General features: G+C 35.9%; 1 pseudogene; it reads left to right on the top strand.

Moving 5' to 3' along the window:
* The window catches only part of LOC149229048 (ABC transporter G family member 39-like), a 102,724-nt pseudogene extending 84,306 nt beyond the window's left edge, over positions 1-18,418 (top strand).
* The last annotated feature ends 1,404 nt before the right edge of the window (positions 18,419-19,822 follow it).

Raw genomic sequence — 19,822 nt, 5'->3', positions numbered from 1 at the left:
ACCAGCAAACAAGCTATTTTGCTCACAAGATAAATAAAATTAAAATCAAATTTACATTCCTTAGTCTAACTGTCCCATAATTTATTTAAGACTAATTCTTAAATTAATTACAAAATGGGCTCTAAACAATTTGCAAACAAACTGCAAATTTGAAATATTATTTATATATATTTATATAAAATTTCATGTGAGCCTCCATAATTAAATATAACTTCAAAATAACAAAAATAAAAAATGAACCAATATGGATTTCAACCTATTGTCATTACATTGGATATTCATTAGTAAATGAACTAATGTTCATTTCAGCATTACGGGAATTATTTGCAAGCAAATCCAATTAATAACAATTTATAAATTTATAATTGATGTAATTATAGGCCCTCCTTTCACGAATAACAATAGATCATAATGCCAACGAATAACAATAGATCATAATGCCAACATTTGACCTGAGCATGTTTTTCTATCCAACAAAATCTTTACAGAAAACCAAAACAGTCAAATTTGTCCAAGATTTCCTAATCAAGGATTTTTGCATTCTAATTCTGAATGTTACTATTTATTATGTGAAAGAGTGCATAAAGTGGGTTCAAACTGTAATATCATTCAGGCAACCAAAACATCACTGCTTTGTCCAAAGTTAAAGCCCCCTTATGTATAACCCTAATTCGACTAAAAGAACACTATGCAAGCAGCAAACTTAAGCCGAATATTTGAAAAAAGATGAAAATGAAGGATTGTATCATAACTAAAGTAACAAGAGAGTTCCAGCAGTAGCACAATTATAATACAATATAATTAGCACATCTCTAGACAAACAAGGTTAGAAGTAGTTACTTGAGGATTCTGCAAATTAAAAATTTATAAGATTCCTATCGGCAGTCCCAACAACCATAAGAGGATGCCGAACACAGTGATTAAGCTTACACTTGGTAGAAGTGAACAATGACAAAATTCCATCACAACTAGCAGCCGTAAGAAATATTGTCCTCACAGAATAGAATGTCAAAAGATGCCCAATTAACGTCTTTCATCCAGCCCACAACCCAGGTTGAAATATGCTTTTACGAAAGGGTAAATAAAGTGAATTTTTCTTTAAACTTTTTGGACAGGATTAATCTATGAGGTAATTCTTTTCACTACGACCTCCTATGTCCAAATACAAAAAGAAATCCATAACTGAAATACGTCGTAAGAGCTGTGAAATAAGGGATGGTAACCATGTTGACGATAAATAGAATACCGCAACTTAAGCCCCTTCAATCAATTTCTATTGTCTGTACGAACCGAGGTTCTCTTCCCTGCGCTGCAAAAAGACAGCCCAACGAATCTGCCCAAATGGTCCGCAAACCCCCAACTGATCAAAAATTCCCAACCAGATTGGAGAGAATCTAGGTGGAAATCGCCAAATTTTACAGTCTTAAAGCAGTGAAGGGATAATAAATGCAAGAAGTTGATGATGAATTTTGCAGCAGTTGTCTCGTATCTGGAGGATCGAGGAAATGAGAGAGCCAACGAAGGCGCTGGAGGACTCTTCCAGCCTCAGGCTCTCCAATCAACCACGATGGAAGCATTACCAATATTAAGTAAAATAGTAAATGGCGGTTCGATGTTTAAACACAAACAAACCCCATAATTAATGAGAAGACTAAGCACATTCGATGTGGGAATGAAAAGGAAGAGCTCGAAGGGCACTCGAGGGATATGTACATATAAGAAATGCACACATAGGGTTTCTAAATAGTGCAAAGCCGGAACCCTCTGCGCATATACTGAAAATGATTGTTATGCTTAATAGGCCATGCCCAGAAATAAGAATTCGTTTCTTGGCCAACATACAACAAGCCAGAGGTAAAAGTGCTCCGATACCAAATGTTAGATAAATCATAAACTTATACAGCGATTCTGCATGCGGAAAGAACTGAAAAGAATCATTGAAACTTAATGCCCAGGGATACGAATTACCTCCAGCCATTGGTGATGTTTTGATGCAGGCCACAGTCCGCTTGCTTCTTCTTCAGCACTCCAGCTTCAATCCAAGCAAAAGAAAAACATACAAAAATTATGAAGGCACTTCCAAGCTCTGCTATCTCAGCTAGATGGTGTAAAACTGAAGGGGATTGAGAGTTGAGCTTGGGGAGCAAAACAGATGAACCTATAGCTAAGCTTCCATCAAGCTTCTAATAGCTATGTGTTAGATGTCCACAAATCAAGGCAGAGAACTCGAATCAAAGTAATGGACCACTTTAGTAGCTCCTAATAATAAATTTAGTAATTGCAGTTGATTTTCTTAACTTAAGGAAACTACTGCAGTTGGTTTCCATAAGTTAAGGAAAGACTGCAATTCCATAATTGTAGGCAGCAATTGTGTAAAATTAATGGAGCTAACAAGAAATTAAATATTAATTTAATTAGTTTTATCTATCAAATTTCCAAAATATTCCAGAAGACTGAGAGAAACCAACTGTTGATTTAACTCATTTCATTCTAGAATCTTGAGGGAAATCAACGGTTCAGCTTTCCATGATATTCCAAAATCCTCAATAGAAAATTGCCAAGTCATGTTCATTGATAATGTGGGTCTTTGCGAGTGTTACAGCGGATTCCTGTGTGGTGGAGATGGTATTACTGGGGCTGCCCCTTCGCATGGACACTCTACGGACTGGCGGTATCTCAGTTTAGCGATATTTCAGATGAAGTGGTAATGGCAGATGGCCAGATGCAACAAGTGAACAAATTTTTAAGTAGTTACTTTGGATATAACCGCGATTTTTTGGGACTGGTTGCAGTTGCTACAATGACAATCGCAATTTTGTTTGCTGCGATCTTTGCACTGAGCATTAGTACAATTAATTTCCAAAAAAAATTAGAAAAACGATTTATTTATTTTTCCTCTATTTTTTTTTAAGAGAAAAAATGCTTAAACAAATAGTACATTTGTCATGGATCTTGATTTTCAGTGTTGTTCTTCAGCATACAACAAACCCAAAAAAGTGAAAATTGTGTCATTTTCCAATAACTATCTTCTAGTTCTAAATACTTAAGTTTTGTACATCAATGTCAGTCTTACATAGACTATATACCACTTGAAAATATAAAAGGCAAACACAAAATGTATACATCTTCTTACAAAAAAATGTGCCCCATGCGTTCAAGTGTTACCCAATAGTGTCTTCTAACTCTTCGAGAAGTTAATGCTTCTCGCATTTGTCTTAACCCCTTGTTGAAATACTGAGGAAAAAAACTTACGTAGATTTTTGCGAGTGCCTCCTTTGGATAGTAAATCAGCTCTCGAGTTTCTCTCAAAATGTGATCAATGTTGATGTGTTGGAAAGTGCTTAGCATTGTCTTGATGCATTTCATCTAGTTTTTTAAAATCGGAGGGTTGAATTTATTCTATCCCTTAGTCGATAATTCCTTTTGCATCCCCAAAGACCTCTAGGCTCTCCAATCCCAACCATTTTGCTGCTATCAACACTCCCCATAGCGCAACTATCTTTTCCTTATTACAATCCCCATAGCGCAACTATCTTTGCCTTATTGTTTGTGCCCTGGCCCCCTCCCCACCAAAAGTCATAGCAGTTTCCCACTCAGTGACAATGGAAACCCCACATCCACATTTCCTCCTACATCACGCTCCATCGAAGAAACCCACTGGGAATTTATGCCATATATCTTCCCAAATGATACTTTTGTGCTTGTTTACAATATTAGTTGGACCAAGCTCCAAGAAGTAGGCACCAGTTTTGATTACGTCCTCTCTTACTATCAGATTCATCTTCTCAAAAATGAGTGCATTTATGCTCCGCCATATGGTCCAGATGAGATACAGTGGGAGGAAAGAAAATCTATCATGAATTTTGAACCACTTCCATAAGAAGCTTCTTAATGGTGAGGAATGCTTCATTGGCATGATACCAAAACTGTCCAATACCCCCTCCAAACAACCAACGCGTATGGGAAATGGATAAATAAATGAACATTATCCTCACAAATTCTCTTACAAAGGAGGCATATCCTCGGCCCTAGGTGTCCTCTGTTAAGTAAATTATTCCATGTCAACTCTATGTCCTTTATAGCCAACCAGTTGAAGCACTTGATCTTATTGGGGATATTCCCTTTCCATATTTTCTGTATCCAGCAATTCCCCTGATTCCCCATCTCCTCCCTAGGGATTCCATTGTATATTCCTTTTACCAAAGGGTTCCCCTTTTTAATGCTACCCCCCCATAACATATGATCCTATTGATCATTTAGAGAGATGCTCGCTTTCCTCAGGTTGGTAATATATTCTTCCCATTCACCGGCATCCGCCTCCGTTAGTTGAATATCCCTGGCACTTTTCCATGATTGGCGGTCAATGCATAATAAATCATGCATGAAAATGTGCTTTAGATAGATTAACTCTTTGTTATGCAGGAAATCAAGAACTCGAGATGCTAGAGTGTGGTTTCACCCCATACCTTTAATTGCATCGAGTCCAATCGTGATGATTGACCCATCCCCTACCTCCCATCGTACCGATTACATCATCCACTGAATGTTTTTCATCATACTCTTCCAAATGTATGCTGAATTAGTCTTCCTCTTGGCCCCTCCCGAAATCCAACCAATGAATGATTGCCCATACATGTACTTTTCAATGATGATCTTTGACCAAATACTTAATCCCAAAGCTGCCCTCCACATGTTCTTTATGATCAAGGAACTATTGAAGGTTGGTGGATGTATAATGCTCCATCCCTTCTCGTCAATGGGTCTAGCAATTTGCAACCATTTAACAAGATGATACTTCCCCCGAGATAATTTTCCATCCTGAATGAAATGACCCATAATAGATTCGATACTTTTTATTATCTTCCTTGGCAGTAGAAAAAGGTGCATCCAGTATACTGCATGGTTTTCAAGAACAACTTTTAACAATATCATCCTTCCTCATATAGACAACCATCTATTAGTCCATCCATCAAGCTTCTTTTGGAACATAAATACTAACCACTCCTAGCCCTTGTTGCAGTAATTGTTGGGCTTTAGGATGAAATGTAGATATGTGCACCCATCATCCAAATGTATCACCCCCACACCCAAGTGAAATCTAATGTCCTCCATCACTGAATCTGTGTTCACATTATGGGTGAGAAGTGATTTCAGACCATTCATGGAGAATCCTGAAGCCCTTCGAAATGAAGAAATGATGCAATGGATAGCAGTTTGTTTAGTTAAGGTAGTAGGACCACCGAATAGGAGGTCATCGGTGAACATTAAGTGTGTATTGTGAATCCATTTTTATACTCTAATACCTTAGATTTCCCCTACCGCTTTTGCATCCCTCACTTTCCTGCTAAGACTGTCGATGACCATGAGGGACAACATAGGTGAGAGGGCACATCCTTTCCTCAAGCCCCTCTGAGCCAAGAAGAATTTGGATGGTATACCATTTATAATAACTACAAAATTCGTAGTCTTAATGCACACCATAATCCACCTGGTGATCTGATTGGATAGTAATTTGATCATAATGATTCTGAGGAATTCCCAATCTACACAGTTGCACACCTTGATCGAATCTACCTTAACAATATAAGACTTTAGGTTCCTGGATTTCATGGTATGCATAACCTCCTGAGCTATCGCAATAGCATCATGAATCTGACTTCCCTTGATGAACCTGAACTGCTCCTCTGTGATAAGTTTTGAGAAAATCGGCTTCAGTCTTCTAGCAATCACTTTAGATATCAGTTTGTACACAGTATTGCATAGTGATATCGGGCAGAAATCCGTAAATGAGTGGGGGATTTTCCTATTAGATATGAGAGAGATCAAAGTTCCATTAGTAGCCCCAGGAACGAAGCCATTTATCCTTTACTCACCAGTCACTGCCAACAGATCGGGTATCATCAAATTTGAAAAATGGATAAACACTTCCACCCCCCAACCGTCCGGTGCTGGGCTTTTCTCCCTCGCAAATTCTTTCATAATATCGACTAGTTCCTCCTTAGTGATCGACCTGCATAGTATTTCATTATCCTTACCCGATAAAAACTCCAACCTATGATATATTTATTCAGTCTGTGCCTAGAAGTCAAAATCCTTATCCTTATATCGATTCTGGAAATGTCACATTGTCTCCAACTCCATTGAAGCTTGCAAGGAGATAATATTTCCTTCCTCATTCTGAATTATTTTGATGAAATTAATGCTCTTCCTTTAATTAAACTATCTATTGAAAAACTTCGAGTTATTATCTCCCTCTTGTACCTAAATCGCCCTGCTCTTCATTCGGATGTCCTCCTCCCTTTTCAACAGCACCGCATGTTTAATACCCTCCATCTCAATAATCCTATACTTGTATGATGAAAAGAAGTAAAGGGGGTTGGTGGGGCCATTCATCAATTAGATAGATACATCAATGGCCTTGAGAGTCTTATCCTCTTCTCTTTTCATCCCCGCAATCCACTCATGGGATTCTTGTTTCAACTGTGAGAGCTTATTTGAAATTACAAACATGCAGTCCATTGGCCCTGAATACAATGGCCTATTCCACACCGAATGAACAATTTGTTCAATGTCCTTCATCTGCAACCACCTCGGATTAAATTTCAAAGGGTAAGCTTTGTTATCAAAATCCCCTCCAGGCTAACATAATTGGTTTATGATCTGATGTGCTGTCTGTGAGAATCGAAGATTCCATTTAGAAAGGTGGAGGAACAATGATTGGCATACTATGAATTGGTCAATCCTTTTTTCAATTCCTTCTCCTCCAGTATGTCCATTCCTCCATGTAGGGCCAAAGGGGTATGGTACAACATCTACCAAAGCATCATCCCTCATCCATTCCTTGAAATAAGATGACAATCCATCCTCTCTAACCTTGTTCCCCCATATCTCTGTTGGCCCCATGGAGAATTTCAGATCTCCAGCGGTAATGATCGAGCTCAACCCAAAAATTCCAGATTTAGTCACTCTGTCCCAATATTTTTTGTGATCAATGTATAATGCATATATATTCGTGATCTTTATCTGCCTATTCATCCCTTTCTTATATCCAGACATAATAAAACCTGCACACGAATTGTATGCCACCAGATCAAATATGTTGGGATTCCACATTACGCCCAATCCCCCTGAATGTCCATTGGCATCAGTTTCACATGCCAACCAATGGGGACAGACAACAAGCATGGCTTCCACAATAAAAACAAATAAGCATTTTTTACAATCCATGAGATTTTCAATAAATAAATCACAGAGAGATAGCTGCACAAAACAACCAGCGTTGGTATAAATAAATCACTTCAATCACTAATTTCTATTCAAAACATAATTTTAATGTAAAATATAAAATAATGTTCCAAAGTATACCAATTTACTATATAAGCTAATTTAATTATAGTTTAATGAATTTTAAAATTCTAACCAAAAATAATAAAAATTTAGTGTTTAAACAATATTTATATAGTAAATTATATGCCAATAAAAATACAAACTCATATCACAAAGCAAAAAACTAAGTTGCACTAAATTTAGGTGCCCCACTTTCCAAACCCCTTATTGATAAAAATAATAAAAAAATATTTTTTAAACAAATATTTAGAAAATAAATTATATTACAATAAAAATATAATACTCATATCACAAAGTACAAAACTAAGTTGCAACAAGCATGAATGCGCCATTCTCCAAACTCCTTATTAATAACATTTTTATCACAAAACCCTAAAACTCATCTAAAACCTATTTTAATATGATTGAATATAGCTAAACCATATTTTAATATGACTAAAACACATTTCAATGTAAATGTTACATGTATTTTTTTCTTGCAAAAAGAACTAGTATTTTCATTCTTGATTGAAAAGAAAATACATTTTGTATCTATACACTAAAGACATGTGTATTCATCAAGGATCTACACAGATCATTTTGTGCAAAAAAAAAATATTTACATATGCTTAATAGCATTGGGAAAGTGTGGCCAAAAGCCATATAAAGGAACAAAAAACAAAAAACTGAAAAGAAAAGATAAAATATAAATGGGAAGATCAAGTAATGGAGACACTTGGCTTCCCTTCATTCCTTTCTTTTTTAGACCTTAAGCCATTCCATATCTTTGTGATCCAGAGGAACCAAGTTACTTACAAAAACCTCGAAAGGATGCTCTTCGTCTGAATCTAATATTTCTAATATGTGGACATGTTTTGTGTACATCTTTCCATCCTCTTTGTTCGTCGTATCTATTTGATGCTCTAATGGACGCTGAAGACAAACTAGTACAACATCCTTCTGAATGTCAACCCCTAACTATGCCTCGATGTCCCCATTCATTTTAACATCTGATTGAACTTGCTGAGTCTTTTTTTTCTTCCTCTTCATTATTTCGATGGGGAAGCTTGGAAAAATGCCATCCTTTTGGCCTATTTATTTGTCTCCTTTTCTATTTTGGAGTCTTCTTATCCTGTGGGCATGTGTTCCATAAGTGACTCATTCGAAAACATACTCAACATGAGAATGTCACATTCTCATAATTTAGAATTTGGGACTAGTGAAAGTCTCCATGTTTCATTGTTATGTCATTTGGTAGCCCCTAACTAAGGTGTATCTCCACAAATTATGGCGAAGGTGAAGTGGCCATTCTCTGTCCAAATTCATTTTCTAAAATCTTCCTAATGTATTTCCTATGTCTTCAAGAAATTGTGATGCCAGAAAGGAAGTGAGAGGTTTGGATGCCCTATCCAAACTGACATGGTTGTGACCACCATAGTTGTAGCATCAAAATTAAGGAAACCGACTCTACCTAAAAACCATGGTCATTTATTTTGAACAAAATCCAAATCCTTTTGAGCTTCAAATTGGACTATGAAGAATCCTTTAGAACATAGAAATATGTATCAATTTCATGTCAAAGAGGTGAACACCGAGTGAAATAAATAATTAGGTTTAGTTCAGTGGCCATTGAATTTACAAATAATGGCATTAGACTAAATTCGAAATAAAGGGAACGAAACTTTGAGTTATTGATCTCCATAGATGGAGCTTGCTCCATTTTTTCCACTATGTAGGGTCCTGGAATATTTTGCCTCAAATATGCATCGGTAGTATCCTTCCCTTGTACTTCATCCTTAAAGAATGATAGAGTTTCATTTGGTGTCCTAGCACTATGAACACCCCCATTTGAGATCAGAATTATAGTTGATTCTTTTTGTGAGATTGTAGTATTTTATCTATGTAGAATGTTATTGGACCTTCCCACCAAATTGCAGACATTAAAACAATAACGATATTCCCCATTTTAGTTCAACAGTCTACAATACAGAGGAGACTAGATCTGTATTTCTAATGCAAAATGATTTTTTAATACAAATATCAAAATTTTCATTCTCTATACACCTTGTCTAAAGAAAAGGGGAAACACCATAGGAGGGTGGGATGTAGAGTAAAACTTGTCGCAACTTTAGCAGTGGCCCCAATAACATAGGATTCAAAAGAATAGGGTATATCAAAGAAGTATAACAATGTAGAGGAAAATATCTAGTGATAGAGTAAGAGGATGTCTATTTACTTGTAGGATATATTTTCTTTATCCACTCTAAGAAAGAAGGTCCTCGATTAATTACATCAGTGCTTCTCCTTAGGTCGATTTTGAGTCCAGGTGCAAATTTTATGTGAGCCAATTAGGAGAATACTTGCGTAGCTCTGAGTCACCAATATGAAATTTTTCTTCTTTGGCCCTCTTCATTGAGAAATAGACATCACATTGATAGGGAAAAACTAGAAACCTCCATACTCATCATTATATGATTCAAGAGACTCACGCTTCCCATGCTTGGATAGTTCAAGGGCACCAGGGGTAAAACCATACAAAGCGAAAACATATTGTTAGTAGTTGCTTCCCAATAGAAAATTTTGTGAGAACACTGATTGCATTGATCTCAAGACTAACAGATCCTAGACCAGATATGTTGCATCTGGATTCTTTGAAAAAAATATGTCCATCTCGTAACAATAACCAGGCCATGCCTCCTCAATATTATATCCAAGCCTTCCCTTGATGACTCCATCATAATAGCATATTTCTGATTCTCCATTATGTGGCAAGTCTACATAAGAAAGTGCCAACTCGAGCTGAGCGAGGATGACTGAGTAGCATGTCCAGAATGAAGAAACATAGAAGCATTTGAATGGTCATAATTTTTCTAGATTTTTTCACCTTCAAAAAAAAACCCTCATTTCAATATTATATGTTTTTACAATGTTGTCTAACTATTATGCATTTTGGAGCTTTCAGAAATTTTTAGTTAAATTGTGATCATTTATTGTTTAAAATGATTTTTTGTTTGTATATATGGGTTAAGCACCTTGAGAAACCCTTCAGACACTCGAGTTATAAAGTTCACAACTGAAACTTGTGATTCCAACAAATCCTTTCCGAATTCTAAGAAAATTCAACTAAAAAATATGTTTGGAATGAATCCAAAGTATATAAGAAGTAGAGTATGATTTTTTATACAACTTAAACACATTTCTTTCAACAATTGTACAGTGCATTTAAGAATAAGGATGGTGCACTTGAGTTTGTACAACATGTTTCTAAACATTGTTTTGTGCTTGGGACTCATAATAAATTATTTTTATTGATTAAAAAATAATTTTGTCCTTTTCCAATGTCTTTTATGTTTCTCATTCATCTTAGAAAAAACTATGAGAAAAAATCATTAAAAAACATAAACTAACAACACATATAAATTTCACATAGGATTTATTTTAGAAAACACCAACAGGGGAAACCTTAACCATGAAGCTTCGATTACCATTTGGGAAAATCTAACTGAGTTATCGACCAAGTGAGCCTTATCTCTCTTGCTTTTGGCACCTTACAAGAAGGATTCCAATAAGGTTATAGGGTTCATTAAATGTGATATGATGGGTTGCCAAGACCACATGCAAAAAAACCATGATTGTAGAATAAACTCCTTTGACTCATTATCAAGTCAAGTTTAATCTAACATTCCACCATTTAAACTTTGGCTTGGAGAAATTATTTGGATCCAATCTAGAATATTTGCATGCGCTCAACTATTATTTCACTAGGAGTTTGCATGCCTCACAAGGTCTTATTGCCTTATACTCATTTACACGTAGTTAAAAAATTTCCATCTTGAAAGTTCCTTTTTTTTTGGTCCCATCAATTATGTCGCAATCCTCTTTCCTTTGACCTCACACCCAGTTCTCTCCTTGTGAAACAAAAATCCTTCTTCATAGGGAAATCTAGCTTGATTTAATCTTCAGTTCTGGTTCTTGTGGTTGGTCTCTACATATTCTAAACCTTCTACGAGAGACTTGTTCTCTCATTTTCTCAAAAACTACTTCTTCAACAACTTATTCAAAGTGGATCATTATATTTTTTTTCATCCATCTCGTTGCATTTGATGCATTCAGAGTGGCAAAAAATGGAGGAATGAGCTCATGGGACCGTTTTTACCGGTGGGACCCAGTTTGGAAAAATAAGGTCTGAAACGTTCAGGGAGCATTTTGAGGCATAAAATGACGTTTTCTTGGGGTAAAACTTTGCTTCTCTAATGTATCACTTTTTCATGATATTCTACACATATAAATATTTTCAACGATGCAAGAAGCGCGTCAATCAGAGTCTGTATGCAAACGTTATGCCACTCAAAAGTTGACCTTCATGTTTTCACACCTATAATTCTGGAGGATGCTATGTCAGCCCCCATTATTCATGGAAAATAGGATATCCACGTTTTTTTTATGTAAAATACTCAAGAAGGGTCTATATTATAACTCTAGTTAAGAATTGATGTAGTCAAAATTAACGACTAGTAGGTTTGTGTTATAACCGGGCCATTAGGAGGAAGAGGCATTCCATTCTTTCGAGAGCACACAAAGAGGATCTATGCACTATAGCAGCCTACGGGCTACAACAAATACATCTTTGTACCTACAACCATATTTCTATACAGAGAAAGAGACTGGAGCAACCTCACCTTCCAGCTAGGTTTTCTCCAGAAAGGGTTTTCCATAGAGAATATCTTGTGTCTTATGTGTGTGTGTGAGCTTATTTTGTTGTTATCTAATTTTCTACATAATTTCCATTCACATGCATGCACTAATTACAATTAAATCTATAGGTCTAGAATTTTAATAAAACTGTAATAGTGTAAAATTCAATATTTTAATATATTATTATCAGATCTATTGTGATGAAATATTTAGTGGAAATTCACGACAGTTTTCGAATAAACATCCATTTCACATGGAACTCCATATTTCTTTAGAATTGAAATTATACCACTCCCCTTAGAGAGTTTAGGTTAACCCTAACTTTTATACCAATGTTAAAGATAAAATGTGAGAGATAAACATTATTAGAGAGAAACAGTAAATTAGCATCACAAAAATCACACACTTGATTTATCTTGGAAGACGATGAATAGGGAAAATCATTTTGTAGGAAATCAATTATTCTTGGCCAAAACAAACCTAACAATAGTTTTAATAAGATATTTATAAACTTAATTACATACAATATTATAGGAAACATACCCTAGATCACTAGAACCATGTGCCTGGAAACCATGAATGTAGACTAATCAACTTTGATTGTATAACAAAGTCAAACTTACCTAATAATCCTTCCCTTAAATTTGAATGGAGGAAATTCTTTGGATCCAATATAGAAAGCCCACATGCCCTCCCTATCCTTTTACCATTGGTGTGCATGCCTCACCAAATCTTATAGTACTATGCCCATTTACATGTCATTAAAAATTTTCATCTCCAAAGTAATTTACTTCTCACATTCTAAAACTTGATGCTCTCATCGTGCCACCAAAATCCTTGGCATAGACAACTCTATCTTGACCTTAGTCTCTAGTTCTAGTTGTTGTGACTGCTCTTTGCATACTCAAAACATTTTGTGAAAGACTTGTTTTTTGACACTTTCAAAACTGCTCCTTTTGGAAAAAAATTGTTGGAATGGTAGTTTTGTAATTTGACAATTATGTCATGGGGCACTCCATACTTCTTTAGCACTATGATTAGACCACTCTCCTCGTTGAGTGTAGATTAAACCTTATTTTGATACCATTTTTGGAAATAAACTACGAGAGATAAATAATTAATAAACATAAATTAGTAACACAGACATAAACCACACAGATGATTTATCTTGAAGAAGCATAACTAGGGGAAAACCAGCCATGAAGCTTGAATTACTATTTTTCTAAATATGGTCAATATATCAACACCGTGAACCCTAATTCACTCACTTCTTGCATCTTAAAATGGATGATTTCAAGTCTATTTATAGGATTCATTTTATCAATACCATGTGCGTAAAAGCCATGACTATAAACTAAACTTATTTCACTCATTTTGAAGTCAATTTTAACTTAACAATTTAAATATTATTGGGAATCATATATTTTTAAATCTATATTCTAAATCATAGTGTTAAAAGTTAAAAATTAAATAATTTGTTTCAAAGTTTTAATATGTGATACACCCACCCACCCCCTGGGTTATTCTCGGGGAGTGGAAGGTGTCACATAAAAATTAACCCAATCTCCAAGGCATGTTATGAAGATGAGATCACAAAAAATCTGTTTTTCCAATTTTCTTCAAACTAAAAGAAAATTTCAATATCACATTCGAATCATTAAGAGACTTCTGGTGATATAATTTTTATCTCAATTTGACTCGTGGATTGAAAGTTTTGCCCATTTGAATATTTTCTCATTAATATTTCCAAATCATCATTTACCGCCACATGGTGCTTCAAAGTGGCATATGTGGCCCTACTATGTCACTAATATACCAACGTGGCTCCTACTACACTAGTATGCCCAACACCAAGTTGAGAAGTAATTCCCATTCAAATTTGGCATGTCAAGACAATAAATTTTATGTTATTTTCCACGTAGATTGTTGTCTAGATCTATCTATCAACTATGCCTATCACTAGCACATCATTGCATTAAGGCAAGAGGTGAACATCACGAACTAGACAAAAGGCACAAAGGATGTCACTTAATAGGAATTTTCTCATCCCATAAGCTTGAATTGACATCACACCTTTTGTTACCTCCGACACGGCATGACCCATGGTGGCATGTGGAGTACTGGAAAGCCATAGTCACATTTGTTTTCTCCTTCACCTCTTTTTTGCATCATGATAATGTCACCCTACCACATGGCATCCTTTCATGGTGCCACATGTCCTCCAAAAATTGACTCTTGGCCCTCCAAAAAGGGTTCTCTTGCTTCCTAGATATCACGCCGCCTAGGTGTGACATCAACATAAATCCACATAACCTTCCACTTGGAATCCACATAGCATTACCTAGACTACATGGCACCTTCCACTCAACTTCTGCCAACGTCCCATAGGCCCCAACCCCTTTCTATTTATCCATTATTTTATGTTATACTAGCCTTAGACATATTCAAGTGCACATGACTTTGTGCTTTGGGAAACCATCCAGACCCATAGACCTGAACACATATTTACCCTTTTAAATTAAATTAATATTTCCCCACCATATGAGTTCTTTAACATCTGACCTTGTGAAAAATTTTATGAAGTGATCCCCATCTCAGATATTTTCCACTCTTAGTAGAAATATGGATCTCGGCCATTCTCAAAAGCATAAAAGTGATAGTTAACCAGATTTCTAGATATTTGGATGCATTTTCCACAAGAAAAGGGAATCATGGTGTGACATGAAGTTTCTCATTGGATGAAAGGACTATCCTCGTCCTACATCAACCGAAATTGTCCCAAACCAATGTTATTTTTGATAATTTAATTCAAATGCTTATTTAGCTAAAATGCAATCCTCTAGCTTCAATATATAGAGATGGAGTGACTCTAAGGACTCTCGACCACTTTTGACTAGAAACCTATAACATTGACTCTACAAAGCCAAGGATATAAATTATTTACATTAATTGAATCTTAGATATCCCTTGCTTAAGAAAGATCCTCATGCAACACATAGAATATAAAATAACAAAATGAAATCAAATATTAAGTAACAAAATTAAATATTTCAAATTATAAGCATGTTAACCATCATAATAGTTATATCTACATGTCATCATGTAACTAGACATCCAGGACAACCATATCATCCACATAAAGCTATTATTTCAACTTAGCCAAAAGAACATTCAAGGCATATTTCCCTTCAAAGACATGCAACAGTTTCCAATGACCATTTAGGAGTTAACATAGAGCCATACTTTAACCAATAACAAAAAAATCATGTAATCATTCACATTCAAATAAACAATAGTCATAACACTTATTTGAATGGATATAAATGGCTAGAAACAAAATTTGGGACTTCAACTCTCCACCTAACCATAGGCTAACCGCACCACAATCTTTCTTGTAGCTATCCACCCCTCAGCCAGATCCATGATCCAATGAATTACTTCTTAGGAATTCTAATCAATTTCAATTGGGGTATTTATAAATTTTCTAGGAGTATGATTTTTATTTATAAGTGGTTTATCAACTCCGTTTTCAAGGAAAAAACTGCGGGACTTGTAGCACTTTGTCTAGGTGGTTTATCACCTTGCTTTGCAAGCATTGAGTGGTTTTCAGCCCTTTTCATCTACCACCCTAGTGTATTTCCACCCTACCTAGTTATTTGATAACCTTATAGCAAGCACCTAAGTGTTTTATCAGCTTACTTGGCAAGAACTAAGTGATCTATTAGCTTCCACAACAAGCACTCAATGGTTTATAATTACTTTTTAGAAAACACTCATCACCCAATTTCTCCTCTAAGTCTCCCATTCATATTTCAAGCTTGGACACCATAGTCCAATGATTTCCATGCATCAATTCTGGGAATTACATGCCATCAGTGTGAATAGACTTTCTCATGCGTGTAGCCCTTACTCCTGCATTTATCCTTGTCCTTTCTCCAAAGCATTTTTTCATTCTCTCTTTATCCTCTATTCTCCTCTTCTCATCCTTGGTTTTTCTTGTCATCCTTTCTTTTCTTCCAAGTTCTTTGTGATGCCCTCACATAGGACTACTCGTTTCAGCTTCCCTTCATGTCATGGAAGTAGGGATCGTGGGAATATCCTATTCCTTTTCATGTTTTCCCAATTGTTTGGTGGTGGGAACTTAACCAAGCTAGCCTACACCACTATCATCCTTCCCTTAGATCATGGTTCCATATTTCTCATTCATCAATTCTACAAAAATATCAAAACTTATTTAAAGCCATAGTCATAATTTATTACAAAAAAAAGGGTTAACTTAGGGGTGCTATAAACCCCACCCCCTTAAAGGAATATTGTCCTTGATGTTTTTTGTAGCTAGAAAGAAAAGGAAAAAAAAAATGATCTTTATATAACAACTCTTACATCCACTTATTCATCAAACAAAAATGGATACAATACCTTGATTTATTTTTCCATCTTCCAGGTGGCTTCATTGGGTCCAACGTGCTTCCATTACACCATGAGCTTCTCTATTACTCAATTCTGGAGCACGTTGTACCTCTAGTCACTACAAAAAAATAAGAAATTTACGTTAGATTTAGCGCTAGGTTTTAGTGTAATTTTTTTACAATTGGGAAGAGTAACTTGGTTCTAAATCTGGATATATTGTACATTTTTTAAAGCGTCCATTTTTGCGCCTAATTTTGAATAATTTTTCATGTTAGACTTTGCATCTTCTTTTACACTAGATTATGCATCATTTTTTGTGTCAAATTTAGCACCAAGATTTGCATTTTGTTGTATGAAATATTTTGCTTCTAGTTTTGTGCCAATTTTGCATCTTTTTTACATCGTTTTTTTGTTCCTATTTTGTGCTATTCTTTTCTTCCATTTTTGCACCATCATTTTCATCACATTTACACTGTCTTTTGCATCCAAATTAGCACCTTTTCTTGCATCTGTTTTGTGTTGATTTTTGCATCTAGTCTTATACCAGGGGTTACATCTTGTCTTACACTAGTTTTTTCTTTTAATTTTGTGCCTATTTTTGTATCTAGTTTTGCACCTGCTTTGGTGCCTATCTTTGCACCATATGTTCAATTTGATTTAGCACCAAGTTTTTCATCCATTTTGTGCCCATTTTTGGATATTTTTTTGGACCATTTTTTATGCCCATTTTTGCGTTCGGTTTGTCTCCCTTTTTAACATCCCATATTGTACCATATTTTGCATCATTTTATACGTCCAGTTTTACATTGTTTTTAATAGAATTTCTTGCATTAATTTTCCATTGTTTTTAACATAATTCCTTGCATCTAATTTTACACCCTTTTGACCATCTAAATGTACATATATATTTGATCCTATGTTAAGTCATGTGTTGTGTTCACGTTCACATCCCATTTTGTGTCTAATGTTACATTCAATTTTTAGTCATTTTTTATGTGTGCTTTTGCATTTATTTTTGCACCAAGTTTTGCATCCCTTTTTGTTGACACCTATTCATCAGGATTGGGTGAATAAGTGTAACTGATGTAAATAAATAATGGAAAATATGAAGAGTCACCAGGAGATGAAATGAATAGTCTCTCCCTCATGTATTTAATAAATACCAACCTGAATGAATATAATAAATTGATTCGAGGAGTTACTGCCTGGTCTGACATGGTATCAGAGCCAACACCAATGTTGGATTCCCACTACTTTGTAACTCCCTATTCTGCCTATGATATTCTGAATCCTATTCAGACTGACTAGCCTGGCAGCTCTGACACTTCCACTGGCCTGAACGCATTATTCACTATTACTCACCTGCATACAAAATGTTGCTTCTATTGCTACTCTCTGTACATCAATTACTTGCTGTTATTCACTATTATTCACCTGCATACAAAACACTACTCTCTGCATACAAAACACTGCTCTCTGTCTATTATCCACCTGCATACGAAACACTACTCTCTGTCCATTATTCTGACATAGTCTCTGGCATTGCGCGCATTTCTTTTGAAGATTTATCTCCTGTCTTACCACTGCCCCATACCTCCCCTTTGTTGTGCCTCCATCGTACGCACCACAAACACAACATTATTAATAACGTTGTATAATACTACGCTGTGCTCATGAGACCGCGCATGACACCCACTCCAACCATTAGATAAGGAACTAGGGAATTCGTTGCCGATATTTGGTTCCTTCCTGTGCTCATATCATTTGTCATCAAACAAATGATAGAGAACACTCAGACCAAAATAGAGATCTCGTCCTGGTGATGGCGCCGCTCGTTCTGGTGAATGGTGGAAGCTGTTACAACTATGGAGAGTCTGGCCACCTTGCTAGAGACTACACCAACGGTGGTGGTGCTGGTGCTGGTGGCGACGGCGGCAGTGGAGGGGGAAGTTGTTATCAGTGCGGTGAGTTCGGTCATTTTGCTTGAGATTTCCCTAGCCATGAAGGTTAGGCATATCAGAAGCCTGCCATTCCTCTCTTCTCATTCTACTTCAACGTTTTGAATGTTATGCCCGCTGTAGCTACACACGCCTTCCCCAAGATTTCATGGTTTGTGGGCTTTTGTTGTTGTAATCTTGCTCCAGTTTTCGTGGTTTGTGGCTTTTGTTGTTGTATTGGCCAGAAGGATTCATGGTGAAAGGGCCTAAGCTTCCGTTCTCTGAAATATGTGTGCCATTTAAGATCACCATTTTTTGATATATAATTGCCTCCTATGTACTTATTAGATTGCTGCTTTGAATATGTACTGATTTGTTAAGTGAGTTATGCAACTCTGATTTCTGGTCGCAGTACATTCTAAATGAACCAGCATATCACATATTTCCTTGGTGATGAAACTTCATATGGTGGATTTAAGACTGTTGGTTTTAATACATTGTTGTTTTAATATCGCCCCTCCTCCATATATACCTTGCCCATACATTGAATACTCCCTCCACCACATAACTCTGATATATTATCCCTTATTATTTTTTTTCAAAGTTAAATAGAGTTTGCCACCAGAAGTACAATTTTTTTTTACAGTATATTACCAGAAGTATTTTTTTACAACACACAAATTTTACAATGCATTCAATCATATCTATTCTGGGAATAGTTCTCACTGGCAAGGAGAACTATCCTGATTGGTCCTGGATGATTAAAAACACCCTCATTTTCAATGAGTTGTGGAAAGGAGTGTGTGTTGGAGACAGAGACAAAGAGCCATAATAGCCTACCTCTGACAAAGAGTTTGCCATTTGGGAAAATAAGAACAGCAAATCCTATGCATTAATTGCAGTATCAGTAAGTGAAGAGGTGAGTTGCCATATTTCGCCATTTTCAACTGCTTTCGAAGCCTTACAAAAGTTGAAAGAACCCTATGACTCACACTCTACACTTGAATTTGTTCAACTCATGATTAAACTCTTCACTCTTGAATTACAAAATAATAATCCTTTTGCTCTTGCATACGAAGTAAAATATATAATGCATGATATCAAAGCCACTAAGGTTGAATTGGATATTCCTCTAATCGCTTTTCTCGAGGCACTTTATCCTACTTGCTCCAATTATCTTGAGTCATTGCAAGCAAATGGAAATCTCAAAGATATTACCTTTGTCTCTCTTGTGAAAAAAAATTTTGAAAGAGAGAAAGCTTTTGGAAAGAAGACAACCCCTGAATCTTCTGAAGAGGCTATGTGCCTTGCTCATAAAGAAAAGAATCTTGCCCAATATTCTTCCAGAGGAAGAGGTGGTCGAAGAGGAAAAGGAAGATATTTCAGAGGCAGGGGGGGCAAACACTCTCAAGGAGAAAATTCAGATTTTCACTGCATACGCTGCAAAAGAAATG

This window comes from Pinus tabuliformis, chromosome J, assembly GCF_031772625.1.
Source record: "Pinus tabuliformis cultivar Carrire ecotype Pingquan chromosome J, CPIR1, whole genome shotgun sequence".
Taxonomy (NCBI): domain Eukaryota; kingdom Viridiplantae; phylum Streptophyta; class Pinopsida; order Pinales; family Pinaceae; genus Pinus; species Pinus tabuliformis.
This window is presented reverse-complemented; position numbering and strand designations above follow the sequence as displayed.